Genomic DNA, 25,603 nt, shown 5'->3' with positions numbered 1-25,603 from the left:
CGCGACCCGACAGAAGTGAGCTTTAGTGGGCGCCGTGGCGCTACGAGCGGACGTAACCCGAACTATTTCCAAGTTGTTTTCCTGTTGTACCCGTCATCGCACTAAGCGGCTTTAGAATAAAGACTATCAGAGTAGCCTGAGCATGAACAAAGCCAGAACGCAGAATGTGGTTTCTGTAAAACTTCTGTTGCATTTTAGGCGTGCCTTTATGTTGCATGAAAACAGCAATACACTTCATTTCGATGCACAGATATGTAATACACAAACCACTTTATTGGTGCAAAAATGTAAACTGCTCTTCAGAAAGGAAGTACGAAAAAATTAGGAATATCAGCGCGGAGTGCAGCACTTAGTTTTCACTGTGTGAAAATTCGTATTTGGCTTTAATTTTGATATAAAAGTAAAGACTGAGAAAAAAAGAGAACGTAGATATTATACACGACAAATGTTTCAACTCTTCATTTAAAGACATCAAAAAATAAAACCAAACACCCAAACAATAGTTGTTGTTTTTATGGAGCGGTCTTGATCAAAACTCTGGTTTCGATTTCAGTTTTCAGTACTTTTAGTGGACACAGCTGTTAGACAACTGTGGTTCATAAAAAGAGCTCATCCGCTTGGAGCGCAGCGGACGTTAGCCACCTGTCTGTTTCCGCGTGATAAGCATTAGAAGCGCGGTTGAAAACAGAGCAATCAACATAGCTCTGCGGAGTTCAGCATAGGTTCACCTGCAAGGTGATCAAGTTTGTATTTTAATTTTATCTGGAAACAAAAGTGCAGGAAACGAGAAATCGCGGAAGCATGCATGGTAAGTACGCAAGCATCAGCCCCGTGCGCTCTTTTTCATCTTGTGATTTCTTCGCCGGAAGGGTGCAACATATCAATAAACATGGAACGCCACGTGAATTCACCTGTGCCCGCGAAATTAAATTTATCCGAATTTATTAACTATAGCTCTTCAATGTCGTTCAGGTTTCAGCACCTGAAGGTCGCTCTGACATTAAAGGAGTATAGACAGCTAACAACTGGGTGCGTGTTTTCTTCTTTGTAATGATGCGCAAGGTATTATTATACTTGGATTACTGCGTGGTATTCTCCCAGAGCCGCTCAATATTTTAGAATCAAATTTCTTTCTCATATCGTTTCGGTTTCGGTTTCAACAACCGACTGATAACTGCGATGTCAACGTGTGTTTGTAGGTCACGGAAGACATGAAAAACTGTGATATAATCATTTCTTTGCCGTTTTAATTCACTACAATGCTAAAGCCACCCTGCCTCAACAGCCGGAATGACAACGAACATAGAAGCGACGATTATTTTGCTGTTTTTTTTTTATTGCACGTTGACGTCACAGTCATTGTTCGGCTATTCAACATGAAACCGCAATGGCATGACACAAAAATTCTATTATAATTTATTTAGCTTTTGTAGAAGAAAATCATGCGGCGATTCATGCATAGTGCAGATTTCCGTATCATTATACAGAGGAAATCATAACACCAAAATTCGATGCCTATATTCCTTTAAAAAAAAAAAAACGTTAACGCGGTCACTTGCTGCCATTTCAACTTCTGGGACAGGCTGTTGAAATATTTAAGCGAATTAAAAAGGCTCTTTTTGTAAGCCTAACGTTTACTCCTATAGTGACAACACAATCAATAATTCTTTTTTTTTTAAACAATGAAACCGAAATCAAAAGTACATGACAAAAAAAAATTGATTTTTGCTTCATTATGTAAAGTAGGCAATGTCGAAGCAGCAATCCGCACTTAGTGATATTTTGCGCTTTAGTGCAAAAAAAATTGCTAAACTTTGGTGTTTTTTCTCCTTTAAGTCCTCGAACGGTTTATTCTTTCTGCCGCTAGGGCCGCAACTCTACGAGATACGTAGCGCTAGTCATCCGAATCCTTGAAAAGCATATTGAAAAGTGTTTTGGGCCATGCGATGTAGTAACTCTCGGCCATGTTCTAGATATAAGCGGGCGATTTTTAGAACCCTCCTTTAATCATGAAGCGAAATAACAGGGAAAAAAGCCGGGCGAGGCCGTCGACCGATATTCGCCTTGCAACTAGCGTACTTTACTCAGATACTTGTACTACATGCTACAGTTAGAGGCGATGCCCTCACCTGAGTGAGCCGTCTGGGAGCCGTCCAGAGCGAGCAACTCGAGTCAAGTTTTATCGCATTTAGTACCACCGAAAACTCGTCCTTCGCTGTTTCAATGGTGACGGCAACAGCGCGCCCTGACGCTGGAAATACAAACGTCTTGGCTAAAGGTGCGCTCGTAAAAAAAAAGAAATAAAAGAAAAAGTTATGCATTTGAGCGGGCATTAAGTGTTGTCCATAAACCATGAATTATCGTTTGTGCATGCAAGCTAACTGTGACGCCTTTTTTTAGCGATGGTTTGATTATTTGAGTTAAACAATCAAGGGGGGTGCCCAGGTAGCACCAAGCATTTAAAGGGGTTGTGAAAAGAAAATGAAGCTGCCCGGTTTTAATTTTTACTGCTTCCATAAACATTAGACATGCTGATTCCGAAATATTTCGACTCAATATTGAGTCTGCATTTAATAAAGCCCGTTCGAAATCGCTGCCTTTTTGTGCTCATGAAACGACCATGCGCCGCCGTCGGGTGGAACACGCACTACTCGACTACGTCATTTTAAGAACTTCAGAAACGTACCGATATCTTCAACTTTCGTTTGCCCTAAAATAATAGGTTTATGAGAAATTCAGAAAGTGAAACAATGTTTTCCAATTATTTGCACGCGTAATTACACTCTGTTAAACTGCAGCGCGTGGTCATACATCAATCACTGACCTGGGACCAGTTTCGGTTTCGGTTCTGTTTCTCCATCCTCTTTGGCTTAAGTATCAGCGGTTCGATATAGCCTTGCTTACGTGAACCTACCTAGGCGGTGTTCCTTGACAGCGGTGGTTTGAGTCAGAGAATCGAGCTGAGCAAGGTCAGTCCATCTCGACGACTCTCCGTTTACATGAACTCGATACGAACGAGTCAGCTATCGCGGCGCGCATCGGCTCCGCGCTTCCCTTCTTTCCTGCAGAAAAATATATTCCAGAAGCGTGAAGAGGGTTAGGCATAATTTGCAGACGGGGCTGCGAGTCAACCCACCCCTTGCGATAGAGATGAAGACTCGAGTCCACGACCGGGTTCGGAGGTTCACGGTCGGGGCTCCCGCAGGCAGAGATGTCACGGGCTCTCGGCATGACTGCTACTTGCCGGGCGCGCGACGTGCCGTTGCGAGCAGCGTAACAACGACTGACAGCAGCTCGCCGCCTGCGCCCAACCGATGTCAATGACAGGCCGCACGCGGCGCGTCGCACTCACAAGGGGCAGAATGCAAGCGCGCAGAGCGCCAGCATCATAATGACGCGGGGGCGCCCCACGAAACACAAAAAGCGCTAATAGACGTCTAAAAAAAGTCTCGGAAATAAAAGCTTGACATCTAGAAGAAGTTTCATCTAAGCAGTGTTTTAGACTTAGACGTTTACTAGCCCTCTATTCGCTCTGCTAACGCTACGCTTGTATACGGCTAGAAAACTTCTGAGGTAGATCTTTTCTAGAATTTTTTTAGACGTTCCTTTTTTTTTCCGAAATGGGTGCCTGTAATATCTTACGCATTTCAAGACTGATTTTTAGTGCTGCTTTTAAACCCTCTAAATCTTTAAAAATGTTACAGTTCATTTTTCTGGTATACACTCTCAAAAATGAACTCAAAGCTGATTTGCAATGACCCGAACAATAAGCTCACGTTACAAGGGATGTATGGCTGTAGTAATGAGCCATAAATGCATGTGCTAGCACACTTTTCAGTCACTGCGTTACTCTTTATTGAATCCAGTGCATACAACCACACAATAAAAGAAAGAAAGACCAGGAAATTAATGTTAGAAGCCATGGAGAATGTAGCTTCACTGGTTTGGCTGACATTACAATGGTAAGCACTTGGATGGCGGGAAAGTGTCGAGCAGCAACCAACTGTTAAATCAAAAATTCATTTGGCCCCAGGCCTTGTTCACAACTGATGCGTTGATGATCAAGTTGCTGTGATGTGGATGGCAATGAAGAGCTCGCTAGGTGTTCCAAACATCGCTTTTCTTGCAAGGAGGATACCAACTAGACGGTAACAAGGGGAAGTCAAATCCAGCTCTGTTCAGCAGCCTGCAGAGGTGAAAAATTAATATTAGATTAACCAAAAGTACAGTCAGTCAGGTGCATGTAGAATGGCATATGAGGAGTCGGAAGCAAGTAACACCAGGAAATGGCAAGGAGTGACAGCACAGGCAATAAAATAAGCTAACCAAAAACATATATGCATATGATGTCATTGCAAGCGGCATTTCAGCAGAGTGCTACGGCTCACCATAAACTCAAGAAGTCAATCACTGTGGAGGCCTTTAACAGAAGCAAAATTCAAACAGCGTGCATGGACACTGAAAGCCAAGCAGTCAATAGCAAGTGTACTGCCTTACTGTGATGCACACTGTACTCATAGAACCTCATAAGCTGCATCTTGCAAACAGGCTTTCTCTTACCTGCAAGATGTGGCTGAATCAAAAGTGGTTGATGTTTGACATCTTGCACCGTCGCATGAAAACATAGCAGAGATGCTGCTGTCCTGGTAATGCCTGCATCACTTCAGTATACACCAGAGATGTGTTAAATCTTGGACCTTAACTTGACAGCCACACAGGGCACATCTGAAAGATAAGACAAATAAAAGTGCATGTGTATAAGGTTCCTAACACTGCATTGCCAACGAAGCCCTTTCTAATCTGTACGATGAAGCTCAAACAGTGGGCAAGAGATTACTTACACCACTGCACAAGAAGCATTAGTCCAGGTTCCCACCTCAGAACTGAAACAATCTCCAGGCCAAGTCGTCTGAACAACCAAGTACAAGGTGCTGCTATTAATTTGCGTGAAACTAGACCAGGTCCTTGCTCCTCCGGCCAACAGTCGGAGTTCTAAAGGACAAACAAATAATGGGGCTTGTGGAATGAACATTAGCAAAGAGCCTAGACCTATACAAGAAATCATGAAGTGAAAGAAAGGGTGTCAGCTGCAAAGTGTGCTTACCAAAACTTGAGAAGTTGAGCAGGCAAGGAGGTCCCCTGAAAACCACTGTTGAACAGCCTGTACCCAAAACGAAATGTACACAGTGAAGTAGGGACAACGCCAGCTGTGCACGGTGCAATGGTTTTCCAAAAAATAAAAGCTGCCATGCCTGCAAAGAGCCGTAGTACTTCACTGCACTGTCAAACAGCCTGCACACATACAGAGCAGCACCACTGAGTAAACTACCTTTGTGCCGGGGCTCTCAATCGCAATGAAATAAAAGCTTGACGCAGTTAAGATAACCAACGCCTTTTTAACGCGAGTTTCACTGACGGCAATCACAGCAAGGAGAATTGGAGCACACAGGTGGCCAGATGAGAGTCCTTGGCAAGAATAAAACCGTGTAGGAAAAAATTCGCGCCTTACCAACGTACGCTTAAACAAAGCTGGTTGGTTTGAAGCTTTGTCACGTTCACCTTGTCATCGCCTTGGTAAAGAAAGCAACTCGCATGCGAGAGCAGCCTAGCTGTATCCACTTAACAAAAGCTCAAATACATGCAAATGCCCTGTTTTAATATATTCAACGCTGCACTTTGGTATGTAAAACACTGGCTGATACTGTTTTGTGTTTTGTAAACCAAAGGTTAAATCAGGCGCGTTAGTGACTTAGCCGGCAAAGCCGACGCTTTCACCACAGAAGAGAAATGGAAGGTTACTTACTTTTGCGGAAAACCAGGCTCACATCTCAGTGCCACACTGGTAGTAAACGATACCGCAGAAAAAGGGGAAAATGCAAACTGCAGCGGCGTGCCAACCAGCGCGGAAAAAAGTGCGCAGCGAAACGTACTACAACGTGCACAGCATCCGCTTCGCGCGCGTAGCTATCGCTAGCCTCTGCAACGCCAAATGACCAAATGAAGTACTAAATTTCTAAACGTAAAAATAAACATATCATCAAAGAACCAAAAAACAAATTGAATCTAATACTTTCATGTAAAACTAAGCACTTGAAGCTTCCATTTTTTTCTGCTTTAAACGGTTAAAACCACTTTGGCAAACTATCCTGCATCGCCACCGTGCGGAGCGACACTAAGCAGCAAGCTGCGGCGTGACTCAAGAAAGATTGCCTCCAAGATACGCCGCCACGAAAAGATAGCGCGCGGGTGATCTGCGCGATAAACCGCGCGAGCGAGCTCGGCGAAGGCGGCGGGAAGGCGGCGAAGGCAGCGTGCGCTGCGCCTGTCAATCCGCATGCTGCCGCCAGCTAGCCGAGGCGTCAGAGGCGTTCGCAACATGCAGCAAATTTTTTCACTCGCGTAACTACCGTCGGCTTTCAGGGCCATTATATGTTACCTAAATCCAGTCTTACGAGTGGCGGGTTAGCTGCACTCGATGTGGAACGTGATTCGGGCTCCGTAGGAGAAAACGCGCTTTCTGTGTTCGAATACAAAGAGCGGTCTTTGCACCGGCGCGCCTGCTCTTCGAAACGTCAAGCAGGAGAGCCATCTAATTTATGTGCCGTGATTTTACAGCATGTTTAATCCACGGTGGCAACTCTCTGCTGATTGCTGGCGCATCTCCTTGACGTGGTCTCAAGTTCCACGTGTTAGAATCAAGTCTAGAAAACATCTGACTACAGATGTTTCACAGAAGTTTCACAGCAAACGTCTGACTGCAGATGTTTAAGAGACGTCGCAGAGGAAACTTCTTCTTGTCGACATCTATGAGACGTTTGAACACAGCGCAAGACGTTTGTAGTCATTTGAAGCTGTTCCGAGACGTTCGTAAGACGTTTTGTGTTTCGTGGGGCGTTTCTCGGGGCCGTCCTGCCAGCCTGGATGCCGGCCGCCGGCGTCAGAAAAACACGCTAGTATTATTTGTTCACGCTCATAACAAGCCCTGGAATAGATGAATGGCAAAAATGAATCATTTTTGAGGATCGTTGGCTGATGCCGAGTTGCTGGCAGTATTTAATTCGGCGATACAAGCAAATTTCATCTCATGACCGTTTTATTTACTGCCTGGTCGCCGCTCGCATAGCTGGCATTTGCTAGCTCCGCTGGCGTCGCGGAAATCGAGCATATCTTTATTTTATTATGGGACAGGTTCACAGTTAAAGGGGTGACGAGAGTAGTACCTTTTACAGCGCTGACCAGTTCCCAAGCTCCCTCAGCTGCGGTATCGATAGTATCGATGCAAAACCAGGTAGGCTTAGCGACGACCAGGGCCGCCGGCAAGCCTCGCAGTTCATCGCCCGGCGCGTCCGCAGGCGGCGTCGTTGCAGAAAGCTCGGCATGCTGCCACTGCTCGAACATCACAGGCAGCCTTTCTGATAGCATGGCTGTTTTGTCATTTCTGGTGCGAATGTAAAATACAGCGAGTCTGCAGGCCGGCCGGCAAGCTTGGATCCCGTCCGCTGGCGTCATAAAAATGAGCTAAAGATTTTTATTCAAGTAAATAATAAACTGTGGGAGCAAGAAGTGTATAAAATAGATCATTTTTGAGGATCGTTGAATAATGCCGAGTTGCTCGTAGAAGCAGCAACTGTAATACGAGCAAATTTCTTGCCACAGCCGCCGCTCAGCTGCCGCTGCCCGGCCGTTGCGGTCCGGCTTGCGCGCCTGGCGTCCGCTATATAGCTCCGCTGCCGAGCGCACCGCAACAATGACCATATTTTTTGTTGTGAGACGATGCTGTTGACAGTAAAGCGATGCCAAAAGCAGGCATTTTATTATAACCCAGGCTACTTCCGAAGCGCTGTCCACCGCGGCTTCGATGTGTGAAACAGACCTAGCGACGACCAGGGCAGCCAGAGAGCAGTGCAGTTCGTCGCCCGGCGCGCCCGCGTCCAGCGCCGTTGCCGAAAGCGCGCTACGTGGGCAGGCATGCTTTGTCGCCGCCCGAGTACAGCCCGCAGTCTTTCTGATAACATCGCTATTTTGTCTTTTCTGGTGCGAACTTCAGTAGCCAAGCAGCGCGCAGGCGCTGGTGTGCGGTGGCAAAGTGTTACACCGGATGTGGCCCGGGCATGAGTCTAGCGGCGCAAAGATGCTTGCCGCTCCGTGTCCCTGCTTGCAGTAGGCGGCCGTTCTCAAGCGGCGACTGGTGCGGCGCGCCGGCCAAGTTTTCGCACATATGTCAGCTTGACAGCTAGCAGATACCATTCTGAGCAGACGACAGTGCCACATTCGAGTCAATATGCGTGGTGTAACCCCGGTCAACTATGGCTAAACAGGCCTCGCTAAGTCGCCATGTTGTGTTGACGACAGAAGCCTCTGATTGGCTTCTTAAAATGACGTTTGCTGTGAGTTGAGGGGGACGCGCGCTGGGAAACCGAAATTTGGTTTTTTTCGCAATTCAATCAACCCAGACGATGAAACGAACCAAGGTATACTTTTGAATGAAGGGTCAGAATTCCAAATACACACGTCGTTCAAAATTTTCGGAAAACGTTTCACGACCCCTTTAAATGTTATAAAATGGGAGTGTACGTTGCACTAATATTACGTGTTGCATTCGAACGTTATTTCAATGCTAATCATTAAAAAATAACGTAATATTTTGTATCACGAGCATTAGCACAACATTAAAAGTAAACACTGTGCTCATGATGTGCCCTAAATGTTGTTATAATGCAAACAGCAAGTAATGTCATATGTTGCATCGTAAACTTTAGGTTGACGTTCAAACTAAACACTGTTCTAATACTGCCTTCCGGGTGTTACTACAATGTTCAAATCATGACTGCACAAAATTGCAAATATTTATTTATTTATTTATTCAAATACCCTAAAGGCCCTCTGCAAGAGGGTATTACATAGGGGGGGGGGGGGGGGGGGGGGGCACACGAAACACACTAATAAGAATATGCGAGAAACAAAATAGTAAGAATAAACAATTTCAGCAAACATAGCAAGAAAACCACAAAATACGCAAACACCAATATTAGAAGTGGATTAAAGTTCGAATAAAGATAAGATATAAAAGTGTTAAAATTGAAACACCGGGGGTTCAAGGATAACACAAAAAGAAAAAACTACAATACGATATCGAACAAGATGCACAGGTATTAAATTACAAACAGCTAAATTATTAAATTAAAAGGTATTAAATTAAAAAAACAGCTAACCACAAAAACGCACAGAGACGTCAAATTCTGATATGAGTCCACAGCATTTGATGAAATTGATCGGTGTTAACTTCAGTGGCAATATCTGATGGTAGGTTATTCCCGTCAGCTATGGTTTTGGGGATGAATGATTGTGCGTAATGGGCCGAGTGGCATGCTGGGCGTTTGACTTTGCAGGGATGATCACGGCGAGGAAAAATGACAGGGGGTGACTGAAAGAAGTCGTCGCGCAAACGATCATGATGATAAAGTTTGTGAAATAGAGATAAGCGGGCGTGTTTCCGTCGTAGTGATAGCGGATGCAGTTCGGCACGAATTTTTAAAGATGAAACACTGGAGTACGGAGAATAATCTGAAAAAATGAAGCGAGCAGCACGGCTTTGCAGGGATTCAATGTTACGTATAATGTAGTCTTGGCTCGGGTCCCAGATGGCACGTGCATATTCAATTTTAGGCCTGATTAACGTGATGTACGCGAGTTTCTTTAGATGTGAAGGCGCTTGCTTTAGTCTGTGTTTCATGATTCCGAAAGATATCTTGCCATGACGATGTGATCACGGATTTGTTTTTGTTTTTGTTTTTGTCTTGACAATGCCTATATATACATGCACTCAGAAATAAACTTGCAGTTGATAGTTTGCGCACATCTGTTCTGTGTCGTCCCTGATTGTGTCCAAGTTCCTTCGTAAGCGCAACAATGCACGAGAATAACAACCACCAACTAGCCCAATTTGAAACTCTCCGAAAGTACGGTTAGCAGATGCAAGAGTAACGTTGATGTGATGATGCCATGTTAGATCCGATTGCAAGTTGACTCCTAAGTATTTGTACGTGGTAGTAAGTTCGACAACGTTGTTACCTATAAAGTATGAAGTTGGAATACGGGAAGAGGAGTGTGTCAATGACATGCACTTAGTTTTAGTATGATTTAGGGTCATTTGCCAGTCTGAACACCATCTGTTTATTGCGTTGAGGTCTGACTGCAATGCTTGATGGTCAGTGTCAGTAGAAATATATTTCAAGTATTGTGTCCAAGAACTTTTGTCAATGCTGTCACAGTAAATGTGTTCTTCAACTAGCAGTAGTTTGTAATAAATTTATGATTATGCCTGCCATAATCGCATACATAGCCCCAATCACAGGTACCACTGAACATTAAAATAATTTTATAAAGTTCATGCGCAAGTCGCAGGAACGTTACATGCTCAGTTAGAATTATATTTTAATGTTAAAAATTAACTAATGGCGTTTAATGGTGTATCATAAACATTAGTTTAACATTAAAAAAGCATTGCGGTAATGCCGTGTTAGCACAGCGTTCTAACAGTCCTCGAGCCCTGCTAAAGTTCATCAACGAAACCAGCCTGTATGTACCTTTCCCAAAGGGCACATTCGCGCAAAAGAGTGTTGTAAATGTTATCACAGTGTTGAAATGTTATATGATCCGTTGTAAACATTACTTTAGCGTTAAAACTAAGCATTTTTCTAACATTGTGTTCTAAATGTTATAGTAATGCTTAAATCATAACTATAAAGACAAATATATTTCAAGCGTTGTGTCCGAAAACTTTTCCAACTGTTCTTACAGCAAAGACTTCAATTAGCAGTACTTTTTAATTAATCTCTTAACTGTGCCAGCCGTAGATTGCATGGCCAGCCCCATTATTTTGTTAAAAAACTATGCTTATTACCCACTGCCCCTATCACTCATGGGACACCCTTCAATGATGGCTATATAAGCTTGTTCCGTTCGGAGGTAAGTTGCATGTTGATTGCGGTGTATTGTAGGACTCAAGTCTCGACCTCGTTGTTTGTCCTTGAACAGCGTTGGGTAAGTTGTGCGTGAGCGAAATTGGCGGGACAACATGCTTTCGCGAACTTACGTGCAGTACGGTCCATTGTTAAAGGGAGCATGCGATCGCGTGGCCTCCCCGCTTTGCGAAGCTCTGTTGCCTAGATGCGGCGAGAATGGGCGGCATCAGGCGGATGCGGGGAAAGACCAGACGCCATGCTTACTGTGCATGCAACTTGTGCCGTCAATTCTTGTATGGTCTAGGCGGCAGCGCTTCGCGAAGCGCGGAAGCCACGCGATCGCATGTTCCCTTTAACAGTGGACCGTACTGTACTTTACCGATTTAGAGAGAGGTGCCTTTAAGTTGTCCAAATATTTTTTATGGCAGGGCTATTCTGACACTTATTCGTGACGTTTCAGAAAAATTAGGAGCAAAATGTACATTAAAAACACCGTATTAACATTTGGCCGACACAGGTTTAGGTTGGGGTTTAACGCTATGAGGGACGCCGTAGTGGAGGGCTCCGGAGGGTTCAGCAGTCGAGCGCAAAGCACTGGGCGACCGCGGCGGCTTATTTCACCAAAACAAAAAGCAACAGTGTTGTAAAGTTTCGGTGCTACCTGCAGCTGGGTGGTTATACAAATGAAAGAGCTTGGCTGTTCGAGTGAAGTCTAGGAATACGGCGAAAGACACTGCCGCGGTGACTCAGTGGTTACGGTGCTAGGCTGCTGACCCGATAGACGCGGGGGAGATTCCGGCCGCGGCAGTCAAATTTCGATGGAGGCGAAATTCTAGAGGCCCGTGTACTGTGCGATGTCAGTGCACGTTAAAGAACCCCAGGTAGTCGAAATTTCCGGAGCCCTTCACTACGGCGTCCCTCATAGCCTGAGTCGCTTTGGGACGCTAAACCCCAACAAACCACAAACCACTGCGACCAGGTGCCGGATCCTTGTCGGTATCAAAGTTGGACAGACACACAGTATATATAGATGGTGAACACCTGCTTCCACGTCTTGTGTTTGGCATACTGGACAACCAAAGTGAGAAACAAGGCTTGGAAGTGAAGCCAGTTCCAAGTGGCGGCCGAAGTGAGGGCAACCTCACTTCGGCTGATGATGATGATGAACCCCGACCTGCTTCCGAAGCTCAACGCGATCTTCTGCGCAGCTGAAACCACGAGGTAGGGCTAACACTCACGGATGTATTAGGGCACATATACCTTCATTGTATTTTCAAAGAACAGAGATGCACTTCCCACCACCCCCTGAACACCCAAGGGCACGATTTCTGAGTAACAAGTTTCAGGTGCCTCGATCGTGGGATTTTTAACAGGCAGCCTCCTCGATGTTTCTGCGCCAGAGTTCTTAAACGTCATGAGTTACGAAGCTGCGACTGCGACTTCAGGCATGACCTACGTAGGTAAACAGTTTGTGCAGTACGTACGTGCTATCGTGAACAAAAGGGGTCTCTCCCCACGTGTTCCGAACCTTGCCGCTCTGCATAGGGGCGCCACTTGACGAAGCATTCCTGGTGCCGATACAGTGCCTAATGTTGAGAGCGGCTGCTTCGTCAGGTCGCGGCCACATGCAAAGCGGCAAGGTTCGGAATACCTTGCTCACGATAGTACGTATACCCCGTTTCATATATAGCAGGCAACGCTGCCAAAGCTAGCGCGCCTGCTCGCGCAGGCTAAGTCCGCACACAAAAAGTAGTTCGCCATACAACCAAAGCGAACACGAACATATTTCGCAGCGACAAATCTTAAGTGCCGTGACTGGCACCTCCTGAACTTCGTTTTACCTCTTGCCACGTTCTCGTCCTGCGACTCGTCGAGATTTCGAGAAGCAAAAAGTACACGTGGCGGTATGATATGCTGTTGGTAGGGCGAATCGCTTCTACTAAATCCGCGCCTAAAAAGTAGTTCTCACTCCGTGAAAATTATGGCCAGAGAGCCCGAACACTGAGCGCCTCACAGCTTCGACCGTGATTTTTGTTGCTACCACATCGTTTCATACCGCTCTTTGTATTCGTGCAAACAATGACCGAAGTTTCGAGAAGAACGAATGATCCGTGGCGGAGCCGGGGAGCCTCTCCGGAGTTCTTTCCTTCCTCCATGACAGCGAGCAGTACAGCCGCCTGTCGACCTTGGAAACAAACGGACTGCCAGTTCAGAAAAATAAAAACCTGCTTGCAGTAATTAAATATATGGCAGACACACTTAAAATCGGTGTCTATACCATGATAAAGACGTGATCGCGGTTTATCGCCTCCCGGCACTAGATCTGCTGGTCCAGTTTTGTCATCTAATATATGTGAAATGACATATGGCTGGTGATGATGATGATGATGATGATGATGATGTGTGAGAAATGCAAAGGGCCACTCAGGGCCCTTGTCAGTCAAGAACATGTTCCTTCAAGTTTTCTAAATGAAAACACGCCTACAGTGAACTGTTTTGGAAGGCGTGGAAGCGCGATAAGGAAACTGCCTACATGTTTATCTGGGTAAAGACCAGAAGAATCTTTGCTCACAAGATGAAAAATGTTCTGGTTGTGCGGATGACTTCACTGCCGGATCTCGACAAGATTGTCTGTAATCTGATTATTTACATGACGTCATTGTCTAGTTTTTGACGCATGACTTAAAACCTTTCCGCTCGCTTTTAGGCATCCATGCACTATTCTAAGTCAATATTGGATGCCTTAGAAAATACTTGGAAGAATTTAGAGCAACTGGTAAAAATTTAGTTGGTGTGTTCGAAATTTTTGCTTTCACAAAGGTGAATATTACCGATGATTAAATGTATCTATTACGTTTGGCAGGTTTCAGTGAACATTTATATATGCTTAAAAACAGCAAAGGTGTGAATATTACCGATGATTAAATGTATCTATTACGTTTGGCAGGTTTCAGTGAACATTTCTATATACTTAAAAACAGCAAAGATTCCCCTGTAACCAGTGCTACTGCACGATAATGTGCGCTAAACCGTCTGCCATTTTTTTTTAACAGTTGCTGCCTCACTTCGTCCAAGGGTAATAGGCTGCTGTGACCATAGCGCCAATTACAGCAGATAATCCACAAACAAAATAACAACCGTGTCCTGAAACACGGATGCCAACACCGAGCGGGCTCACCTTCCGAACTTCTTTGGTCGGGGTTTGCCGGGATGTCTTTTTGATATCGGAATTATACAAAAATAACCATGTCTCATTCACTGCGGCAAGCCTATGCAAAAAAAAAAATTGCTTTGAAAAGACGAAGTGTTGCCGCTCAGTGCGCTGATTTTATTCGATCCTTGCTTTTTGTCGTCGAGTGACGTCGAGACTAACCCCGATCTTTCAAACAATTGTCCGGCGGCCAATAGACATTGATTGCAGAAGTTCAAGATTTTAGCAGCCATTTTCTCGCGACAGATAAACTTATATCTGACTTGAGCAAACGGGTCAATGGACTTGAAAGTCAAGCCAAACCCTACCATCAATATGCACAAAGAGAGAAAAGCACTCAGAAGACTCGCTAAGACTTTGATAACTAAACTCTACCATCGCTACACACATAGATATATATTATCAGCACTAACGCCGCTCAGATGGCTCGCTAGGTCTTTGACCTCGGCGCCAGTGCAGACGATGTAGAAAATCGTTCGCAGCGAAGTAATCAGTGATTGTACAACATTCAGGATTATAACGCATTTCAAATATCTGCTTAGTCAGAACAAACCAATTCTCCACTGCTCTAATCTCTTGAAAATAACCCTTGACACCCAAAAAATATAGCGCGTTCACAGCCTTGGGCGCTGGCTCTAAACCGCTCCGTCCGCAAGAGTTAAAAACAAGGAGGCCTTTGGCCGCGAGTTCAAGGGTACCAATTGCAGCATATATAGGCGAAAATTTCTCACGTCCCGTTTGCAGTATGCGCAAGCAATTTGTCACCTTCGCCGGAAGCAAATTTGTTCCTCTTCATAACGGTATACAATACCCTTTCAATCGACTCCCGACTGTCTTCGACGACTCATTACAATCTGTGAAAGAGATTGCATAGCGCTTACTGCATTGTCCGCAACCACTGCTCGTATCTATACCATCCCTCAATCTAATCTTTCTTTTTCTGCGATCTTCTCTAATATACGTAGCTTTCTTTCTAAACACGTGAGATCATCTTTAATCTTGTGCGGTCATCTCTCAGTAATCTACTGGCACTTACAGAAACATGGCTCACTAATCAAGTCACTGAAGATAGAGTTCTTGCAGACGTGCCGAAGTTTAATCTATTCCGCAAAGGTCGCGCAAATATTCAGGGGCGGCGGGGTTCTCCCTGCCGTTAATAAAGAGTTGTCATGTACACAGCAAATAATATTTCATCAGGCGTTTAAATGCTGTGGCTAATTTGTCGCGCTGCTCCCCAAACCGTACCGTTGGGTGTTTGTTACAAACAACAAAATAACAACTCTGATTTTTCGCGTAAACTTAACTTTATCACCTACTTAACCCGACAATGCCCAAAGTCACATACTGCCCTCTTTGGAGTACCCGGGTTCGAACCCGGCCGCGGCGGCCGCATTTCGATGGCGGCGGAACGCAAAAGGCGCCCGTGTGCCGTGCGGTGTCAGTGCACGTTAAAGATTCCCAGGTGGTCGAAATTATTCCGGAGCCCTCCACAACGGCACCTCTTTCTTCCTTTCTTCTTACACCTCTTGCTTTATCCCTACGCCACTTCCCAAGAACATGAATCCGGCCTTCCATGAAGGGAGAACAAGGGATCGAGCGGAAACCCCGCAAAAGAAACGCGCGGGGGACGGGCGGAGTGGTGTATTCGGACGCAGCCGCGTACAGGCATCGGAAGGCCATGGCGGCGGTGGTGGCCGATGAAGACAATAGCCTAAAAGCGTGCTGTACTGTCAGAAGCGGATCTATTGTCGCGGCAGAGGAGGTTGCGATAGCTGTTGCGGCAGTTCAGAGAGGGACTAAAGTGATTATTAGTGACTCAAAGAGCGCTGTACACAACTTCAACAAAGGCAGAGTCTCTGCAGAAGCGGTTAGGATTCTGGTGGCGGGAAAAGGGGTAGATCAGCCGATTTTGCTGGTCTGGACACCCCCACACCAAGCCCTACGAGGGAATGAAAGAGCACACGAGCTTGCCCGAGGACTCACTCGCCGGCCGGAGAGCTCCAGCTCTCCCGCAAACGAACTGACAGCAACAGAAAAGGATAGGATGCTCAACTATCGTGAAATCACGCAGTACTACAAATTAACTAGAACGGAATATCTGCAAGTTTTTAGTAAAAAGGAGGAGACAGCTTGGAGGAAACTCCAGGTCGGGGTATTTCCAAACCCATATAGATCTATAGCAAAACATATCCATGGCAATTCAATGCTAGATGTAAGCACTGTGACGGATGTGCGAAAATGGTACACATGATTTAGACGTGCCCATGTCATAAAGACAACACATACACACCAGGCTCACGGGAGGCTTGATGCACAACCCAGACCCAGAAGTCCAAAGAAACATCGTCAGTCAAGCTTTGGCTGCCGCCGAGTACCAGGGGGTTACGGTTAACGCCGAGCCGGGGCGGGGGGGGATGTCCTGCGACCCTCCGATCAAAATAAAGTTTTTCCATCCATCCATTCATTTCCTTACGGCGCGGTTCAGGTGCCCACCGAGATATGTGAGACAGATACTGCGCCATTTCCTTTCCACAAAAAACAATTTTTCATTTTTTTCTTTAGCGACCTCAGTATCCCAGAAATCAACTGGAAAGCCTAGACAGGATTTGGCAACAGGGACGCGATGGACTTTCTCGATGCATGACTGAATTTTAAACTCAACGCAAATGGTGTCGGAACTACCCATGTTGCAGGAGCATCCGCAAACATCATAGTTATATTATCCTAACAATCCTCTCATCTAAACTTATCTACACAAAGTCAGTGACCATAAAGTTATCCGCATTCCTCCAAGCACTACGCCAAATATAAAGTTATCCGCATTCCTCCAAGCACTACGCCAAATTTACAAGGAGGTGGTGACGAATCGCGGCTGCGGCCGCTTATCTGTTTTTTTCAGCCAGCGTACGCTTCGGCGGACGAGGTTGTTGCTGCGACGCGCGTTTTTTCTTTTATTTTTCTGTTTCGTCTTTCCTCTGATCTTTTAACTCTCCTCTATCTGCACGTGGCAGCGGTGGTGGCTCGGCTGGAGCCAGTTGGCAGGCCCGTGCAGTTTCCTTTTCATCCTTCTCTCAGTCGCAACAACAATGCCAAATTTACAGTAAAACCTTTTGCCTGTGCGATAAAGGGAACTATGAAGCCATTAAGCAGGAATTGAGCGAATATCGCCCAACCTTTAGTACGCCTTTCCTAAATCAGTCTGTACAGGCTAGTATGGTTACTGTTTAAAACAAGATCAGTGAACTTGTTTACAAATGCGTTCCTCAAATAAGTTTTCACTCCACCAACCACCAGAAAACGCGGCACAATGAGATAAAAAAAACGCTACAAAAAGAAATCTTTTTACGCAGTGCGAAAGTAAAGAAAAACGACTATTGCGCATGGGAAATATACTAAGCAGGTAAGCACTCATGTCTATGATCCTATATGCCAAATACTCTCTTCTATGGTGATCTTCACAAAATTTCGACTGATAATTCTATGAAATTATGGCAGGTAATAAACTCTCACCTCGCGCATAGCATCGCTCTTTGTAATGAATTTGGATAAGAAGCTAATGATATCTAATGGGATATTATAGATATATACACCAGACGCCGGTGAGTAATTGGTGCAAAGACAACTTGAATGTTATCACATTAAAAATTACAGTGCCATCATCTGCCTACGCGTGGGTGATGTTAGCTTGATAATATTGCGCAATACTAACGACGTTTCCGCAGTGTACGCTTCCTAATTGTTCTCGCAGTAGCTTTCTACACTACATACCGGATGACTAGAAAATGGGAAAGGTCGTTCCTGTCTATAAATCAAGTAGCAAAGGTGTCCCACTAAATTATCGTCCAATCTCAACGACCAGCGTGCTTGTAAAATCATGGAACACTTGAACTTTTTCGGAAGTTACAACGCCATCCTTCATGACATGGGTTCCGAAAATGTTTGTCATGCGAAACACGGCTTGCCATCGTCCTTCATGATGGCCATGTAAACTCGACGTGAGTTCATAGACTGGCACTATTTTCCTAGACTTCGCGAAATGATTTGGCAAAGTATCCCACAAGCGTTTACTGGGATGTCGTTTACTGACGTTTACTGCGCGTTTACAGGGATATTAAATGGGATGTCATAGGACTTAGGTTAGGAGTACAGAGGAGGCGTATACAGTGATAGAGGGCGGGTAGGTATATGGTATCGTAGATTAGCGGACAGCCGAGAACTAGGTCTGGGATTCCTCATCAATTCGGATGTGGGTGGAAACATAGAAGAATTCAGTAGCATTAACGTGCCGTCCATGGCTCGGCGTTACCTTCACGAATCAGTATGCTTTCCGGATCGCGATGGCCGACAGCCCTTCTTGTGTAAACTGTGCCTGTGAAGAGAGAATTAATCATCTCTTGTGCGAGTGCCCTGTCTTCGTGAACGAAAGACATAAGCTGCGTTGTGCTCTGGACCGCCTTGATCCTCGCCGTTTCACAGAGGCCAAGATCCTCGGTCCGTGGCCACAACAGTCGACTGCCACCAAGGCTTACAAGGCACTGTTTTGTTTTTTTACGAGAGACTGCCTTGATTGACAGATTGTGACTGTGTTTCCCGTTCCTTCTCTCTTTCCTCCTTAATCCCCTCATTCCCTTCCCTTGTGCAGGGTAGCCAACATCCTTGCCTTTCCGCTTTCTCTGTATCTCTCTCTCTCAGCAGCATTAACGAGAGGGGTTAGCGTAATTAAGCTTAATATGAGGTAAAAATTTTAGGTGGCACAGGCCTACGCGCCTCGATCCAGCCGTGATCACCAGATCGTCGAAAGCTTCTATGCAGACTTGGAATCGGCAATAAGCAAAGTAAAAACACATGTACAGTCTTTGTCAAAAGTAACCAGGCTGCACGGTTTGCTTCTCAGTCGTATAGTAAAGCTATTATGCCAGCCCTCAAGATCAATCTCTGTGTGGTAAGGAGAACACCTGCCCTCACCTTCAAAGAAGTTCTTGATCTTTAGCGAAGACGTGAGAGGTCTACTATACGAATGAGAAGCAAACCATGTAGCCTGGCTACTTTTGACAAAGTCTGTACGGTCTGTACATTGTACTGATGGGTGACTTCTATAGGTATAGGCAAGGAGGCTGGAGACCAGGCAGGCAGTGGGCGACTATGGCACAGGTTACAGGAACAGCAGAGGTGAGTTATTAGTAGAATTCGCAGGAAGAAATAGCTTACGGATCGTAAATATCTTCTCCCGCAAACGGGAGAACAGAAAGTGCGCGTGGAAAAGCCCCGATGGCAAGACTAAAAACGAAATAGACTTCATACTGTGCGCTCAGGCTGGCACCATGAGGAATGTGGAGGTCCTTGGAAAGGTGCGGATATTCAAAATTCCGCAAGTGCGCTTTCCCGCATAACAATGTTGCCCCTAACAAGATGGCCGACTTCGCTATAAAGGAACTACATGGGCTTCAGGACAGGCGCTAAAGGTGTGGATATAATGTAAGAAACGCATTTTGGAAGAATCAAACAAAAAACCAGTCTTTCTTGCTTTGTTTCAGCTGGAAACGCATGATCCGCCATCTTGTTTGGGGCAACATTGTTATGCGGGAAACCGCACTTGCGGAATTTTGAATATCCCCTATAGTAAGGTCTGGAATCAGCCTAGACTTGAAAAAGGAACGGAAGAAACTAGTGAAGCGGAATCCCATCAATGCAGTAAGAGGGAAAGTAGAACAATTCAGGATATCGTTGGAGAACAGATATTCGGTTTTAACTGGGAACGACGTCCTTGAAGTTCAAGCAGTGAACGGTAATCTCGCAGCTATCACTGCGGAGTGTGCAGCAGAAGTAGGCGTTAGGATGGTTGGACAAGATACCGGCTGATTAAAGGGCAACTGCAGCACTTTTTTGAGGATTTCGCGATATTCAAGGATTAAAATCTATATAGGCTTTAGGTAAAGCATGCCAAGTGTTTTTGCACTAGCATTTAAAATAGTGACGTAATCGACGATTGAATTTGCGCTTCTCCTCAATGCACCGGAGGAGTGCAGAGAAACTCAGCGTGACGTCACGGAACGTATGATTGCAAATTACCGCTGTCGTTAGCCACGCCCTGTCCTGACTCGTTAGACGCTGCCAAACAACTCTCGGCAGGGTTCGCCTTCGGTGGCGTTGATTTTTTTTCCTCAAAAGCAGGCGTTTGTGCGTTGGAAATGTATCGATACCTTCGATGACGTCATCATGCCCCCCCCCCCCCCCCCACTTGGCGTTGTGCGCTGCGGAGAAGCTTGGATTTTAATCGACGATTACTTCACTATTTCAAGTGCTAGCCCAAAAAGTCTTCGCATGCTTTACCTGCAAGTTTCACACATTCGACCCTCTTTAAGCTCGTTGATTTCTAAAACCTATGCAGTTTCCCTTTAAGAAACGGCAATGTATGAAAGCCTCTCAACCAACAGACAAAATAGAACTGGAAGAGCTATCGAAGTTAGCACTAAGAGCAAGGTAACCTATATAAGGATGTATAATATGGTGAGAATTGAGCGCGGCAGGAAAATGGTCAAGAGGAAACTAAGCATCAGCATGGGCGTCCGGAGGGGGGGGGCAAGGGGGGGCGGCTGCACCCCCCTGGAAAATCACTCACTCGAACCGTGAGTGATGGCCGCACGTCAGGGGCGGCGGTGCGCTCAGCCAAAAGAGTAAAAGCGGCCCTGCTTCCACGCTTTGGGTCACATCTGCAAAGTGCCGCGTCCGGGGACGCGTCGTTGCAGACATACAGCGGCACCGGCGAGCATGTGTTTCGAGCCGTCTTGAGATGTGTGCCTGTTTCTTTGATCTCTAGAGAGATAGCGACACGGAGGCAGACAGTGCACACCCCGGCCACCGATGAATTCTTCAGGAGGGAGGGACAAATCAGCCGTGTCCATCCCCGCTTTGTCGGACTGCTCAGGGGCAAGCGGGCGATGAGTTGGCGCCGCCGCCGCTCGCTGTCTCCTCCGATCCACGGGAGAGCGCAGTTCGGTACAAGCGCCGCTTTCAGAATTTTCGGCAAAGGGGATTAGCTGCTTTTGTTCACGGCGACGCAGTCTCCAGAGGCGCCCCCACACCAGCGTTCCTTGCGTCTTCTCCGGAAACCAGCGCCTTTGGTCAAGGCAGCCCGATGGCGCCTGCCTGGCTCGCCTGTCACCTCTGGCTGGGCCTCAAATCCCAACAGCGCCCATGTACTGTGCGATGTCAGTGCATGGTAAAGAGACCGTCCGTCCCTCATAGCCTGAGTCGTTTTGGGGCTCTGAACCTCATAAAAACACACAAAACAAATTTTCCGACCGGAGTGGCGAGTGTCCCTTCCCCTCGGAAGTCGCGCGGCGTTCCTTGCGTGTGCTGTAATGATCGGAGGCCCAGCCAGCGGAGAACGGCGAGACAGTCAGGCGTCATCAGGTATGCGGCCAAAAGCGCTGCTGTTTCTCGGAGAAGACGCAAGGAAAAGCTGGCCTGGAGGCGGCTTCTGGCTCGGCGTTTGCGGGGACAAAGGCTCTAATCCCCTTCGCCGGCGATGCTGAATGCGGCTCTGGTGCCGGACTGCGTTCCTGGGGACTGGCAGCGGAAACAGGCGAGCCAGACCGGCGTCATCAGGCTACTGCGACGGAAAGCGCTGCTGTCCGGGGGAGACAAAAGAGACACTGCGTGGGGCAGCTACTGGCGACGGCGTCGGCGTACACAAAGACGTCTAATCCCTTCGCCGGGAAGGCTGAGCGCGGTGCTTCTCCCGGACTGCCCGTGGACTGACCGACGAGACCCAGTGGCGACGACGGCGGGGCGGCGGCGCCGCTAACTCATTACCCGCGTGCGCCCTGGGCAGCAGACAAAGCCGAGGGGCGACACGGCTGATTTGTCCCTTCCACCGAACTGAAGAGGTCACCGGTGTGAGCGGTCAGCGCTCGCGTCCCCATCGATCAGGATCGTCACTCAGCAGCAAACGACCTTTGGGCCTGGGAAAACAGTTCGCGACTCAGAGACGCCAAGTTCCTCCTTGCCCGTGTATGTGTGTGTCTGTGCGGTGTGCGCCGTCACGTGGGGAGGGCGGAGCCAAAGAAGACGCTAGCAGCCCATTGGACGCTCAACCCGAGATCAGATTCCCTACCTGGGTACCTGGGGAATCTGAACTGCATTTAAGCAGCAATCTGTGGGGTGCCAGATCATCCTCCCTCATTTTCTGACTTTGGTCTCCGTGCTACTGTACAAAATGTAAAATAAACCTTCCAGCTTTGCTATTCCTCCCGAAGGCTTCCCTCCGTAGTCTGGCTGCTTCGTCCTAATGCGGTGAAGACCCTGGTCCCGATCTCCGAGCACAACAGTGCGCACCTCTTTGTTTGTGCTTCGGTGTTTTTAGTGGCCGGTTGTCAACGAAGCTGAGAACAACCAAGACAGCGGACGAGAAAACGACGAGCGGCGAGTAGTGTGTGTGCAAATACTCGACTGTGCGGTTGCGCGAGCAAGATGGAGCGAGGTGTATGAAGCTGCGAGCGTGCATTTATCTTGTAAATAAGTTTTCGCTGCATACATAGTCATTTTTTGTTTTCAACGTACGCATTCAACCGTTTTTCCAATCAATGTGTATATATTTTTAACACTACCAACCCCGAGGAACTCCATAGCCAGCTTTGTCTCGCGCGGTCCCGAATGATGGATATTCGACGCTTCTTCAAGCGTCAGCGGTTGTCTGACGAAGCATTATCCAAATGCGCCCCTGCAGATTCTGGTGTGACATGTGACAACGGTGTAGCATTTGAACAGAGTGATGCAAGCTTTTATCATCGGACAGTAGCTGATTTCGTCGACTCCATGGAAGGGACTCTGTCAACAGTGAGTTCAGGTGATGCAGCAGGCCGAGATGATTCCATTTCTCCTTTCTTGGGATTCAAGTCCGGATTTGACCAGAGCGATGCAACCTTTCATCACCGGACAGTAGCCGGCGTCGTCGTCTCCATGGAAGGAACTCCACCAGCGAGCTCCGGTCACGCAGTAAGCCGAAACGATTCCCTTTCTCCTTGCTTGGGATCGAAGTCCGGAGACAACATCAAGAAAACAAATAACTTGCCTCAAGAATATGACTTAGGAGAGTTTCTAGGCAAAGCTAAACTCACTGGCATACCGGACTTTTTGAAGTTACGTCTTCTTACTAAGCCATGGTCGCCAAATGTCACATATGATTTTAAGAAGGATGTAACACCTGGAAAGAGGCCTTTTCGACATCAGTGGCTGGGAGATTACGCCCCCTGGCTTGCGTACTCAGCGACAGCGAAAGGCGCCTTTTGTCGTTTTTGCGTCATTTTTCCTCCGCGTGTTCACCGGGGTACTCAAGGTAGTTTTATCGTGCGCGCTTTCAGTAACTACAGAAAAATGCACGAGGCGTGCAGGGATCACGTAAAATCCCAATGGCACCAGGAGGCAATGACGGCCTCACAGAACTTTATGGATGTGATGAAAGGCAAGCAGCCACCCGTTGTACAGCAGCTGAACAGAGCACTGCACGCGCAAGTTGAAAGGAACCGTGAGAAACTATTTCCAATAGTTTCCACCATTGTCTTTTGCGCGACGCATGACTTGCCGATTCGCGGCAAGCAGTCCGATAGTGGAGTCTTCAATGATCTGCTTGACTTTCGTGTAGAAGCTGGAGATACTCTACTTCAGGAGCACTTCGCTTCTTCTGCTGGCAATGCCAAGTACACTTCTGTCCGCGTCCAGAACGAGATCATCACAATCTGTGGCGACATCCTGAGAGAGCAGATAGTTACCGAAACTAACAAAGCGTTTGCTTTTTCCGTTCTTGCTGACGAAACTGCAGATATTTCAGGAAAAGAGCAGATGTCTATAGGCGTTCGCTTTATTGACAAGGCGGAAGTCGAAGTGTGCGTTCGAGAGCAGTTTTTGGGATTTGTAGAGCTGGAGCAATTAAACTCCGCTTGCATCGCCGCGGCAATCTTGAAGCTTTTGACGAATGTCGGACTGATTCTTTCGAACCTTGTTGGACAGGGGTACGATGGATGCTCTACAATGGCTGGAAAAGAAGCTGGAGTGAACAAAATTATACAAAAACAGTTCCCGAAGGCACTATTTTTCCACTGTGCAAGTCACAAACTAAATCTCGTCATCAACGATTTGAACGACGTCTCTGAAATTCGAAACACAATTGGGATAATCAAACAAACCATAAACTTCTTCCGCGAGAGCGTGCTCCGGAGAAAATTGGTGCCCAACATTCCGATGCTGTGTGAGACAAGATGGTCTGCAAAGTACAAGTCTATTAGGATCTTCTCTCAGCATTACGTGGCCATAGTCGAAGCACTCGAGCAGCTCGCGTCCACGGAATCATGCTCGAACGCTGCAACTAGACAACGAGCTCACATCCTCTACTGCGCAACAACAAGCTCATCTTTCATCGTCTGCTTGCATATTGTAGCGAAGTACAGCGCTCGGCTCGAACCAGCTACGAACATTCTGCAAGGTGTATCCATGGACTTCCATTCTGTGCATGGCCACATCACTGAGCTACAACGTATTTTTCGCGGCCACCGGACAAACGCTGTAGAGGAGTTCTCTAACATCATGAATGCAGCAAGGGAGGCAGCCAATCACTTAAATGTGGTGATATCTGTACCAAGACAAGTCTCTCGTCAGGCCCACCGAGACAACTACGGGATTCAGTCGCCAGAGGAATACTACCGTGTGGCAATATATGTGCCGTACTTGGACTCCCTCACTGCTTCTTTAGCTCGGCGCTTTTCTGAAAGCAATGAGAGGAGCTTCAAACTTCTCCAGCTGCATCCATTAAAAATGAAGCACTTGAGCCGTGTTGAGTTCGCTGTTCTCGCCGAAGAACTCCAGTGCTTTTACGGCATCGACAACTTCAAGGAAGAGGCCATCTCTTGGTACGAGATGTGGTGCAACAAAACTGGGGACCCATCAGAAATAACTTACTGCGAGCTTCTACATCAGGCCAAGACATTCTTCCCTGGTGTTGCAAAAGCCATTGAGGTGGCTCTGGCTTTGCCAGTTACTACCTGTACGGTCGAACGCTCCTTCAGTACAATGAGGAAAGTGAAAACGTGGCTACGCTCAACGATGACAAACGACAGACTGGACGGCCTTTGTATGATGAGTGTGCACCGAGAGCGTGTAATGAAGCACAGAAATGAATTTATCACCAGTGTCATCACGCAATTCGCCCAGAAAAATCCGAGGCGTCTACAGTTTCTGTTCAAGGAAGACTGACTGAGTGACTGTCGTTGCGTGTTTGTGAACATATTGTGCTGTGTGCTGGTCATCAATCCGGGTGTGTCGAGAACCCGTATGCAGCAAGACTGAGCACTCTTCTCCACGAAGTGATAGTATCTTTTTGCATTTTTATTAATTTTAATTGTTTCTTCGTTGATAAACTCCAATGTATCTCTCC

General features: G+C 46.7%; 1 long non-coding RNA gene across 3 annotated transcripts; it reads right to left on the bottom strand.

The window, feature by feature from the left end:
• Positions 1–3,823: 3,823 nt before the first annotated feature.
• Positions 3,824–5,960, bottom strand: LOC149327871 (uncharacterized). 3 transcript variants are annotated; one of them, XR_016285920.1, is made up of 4 exons: positions 5,804–5,960; positions 4,842–5,252; positions 4,561–4,725; positions 3,824–4,186 (listed from the first exon to the last, which is right to left on the bottom strand). It is a non-coding gene; the product is annotated as an uncharacterized LOC149327871 (long non-coding RNA). The 3 variants fall into 3 exon arrangements; XR_016285919.1 differs by having other exon boundaries at positions 4,842–4,992; positions 5,105–5,954; XR_016285918.1 differs by having other exon boundaries at positions 4,842–5,953.
• Between the last annotated feature and the right edge of the window lie 19,643 nt (positions 5,961–25,603).

This window comes from Amblyomma mixtum, chromosome 10, assembly GCF_055824585.1.
Source record: "Amblyomma mixtum isolate Tamu chromosome 10, ASM5582458v1, whole genome shotgun sequence".
Lineage (NCBI taxonomy): Eukaryota > Metazoa > Arthropoda > Arachnida > Ixodida > Ixodidae > Amblyomma > Amblyomma mixtum.
This window is presented reverse-complemented; position numbering and strand designations above follow the sequence as displayed.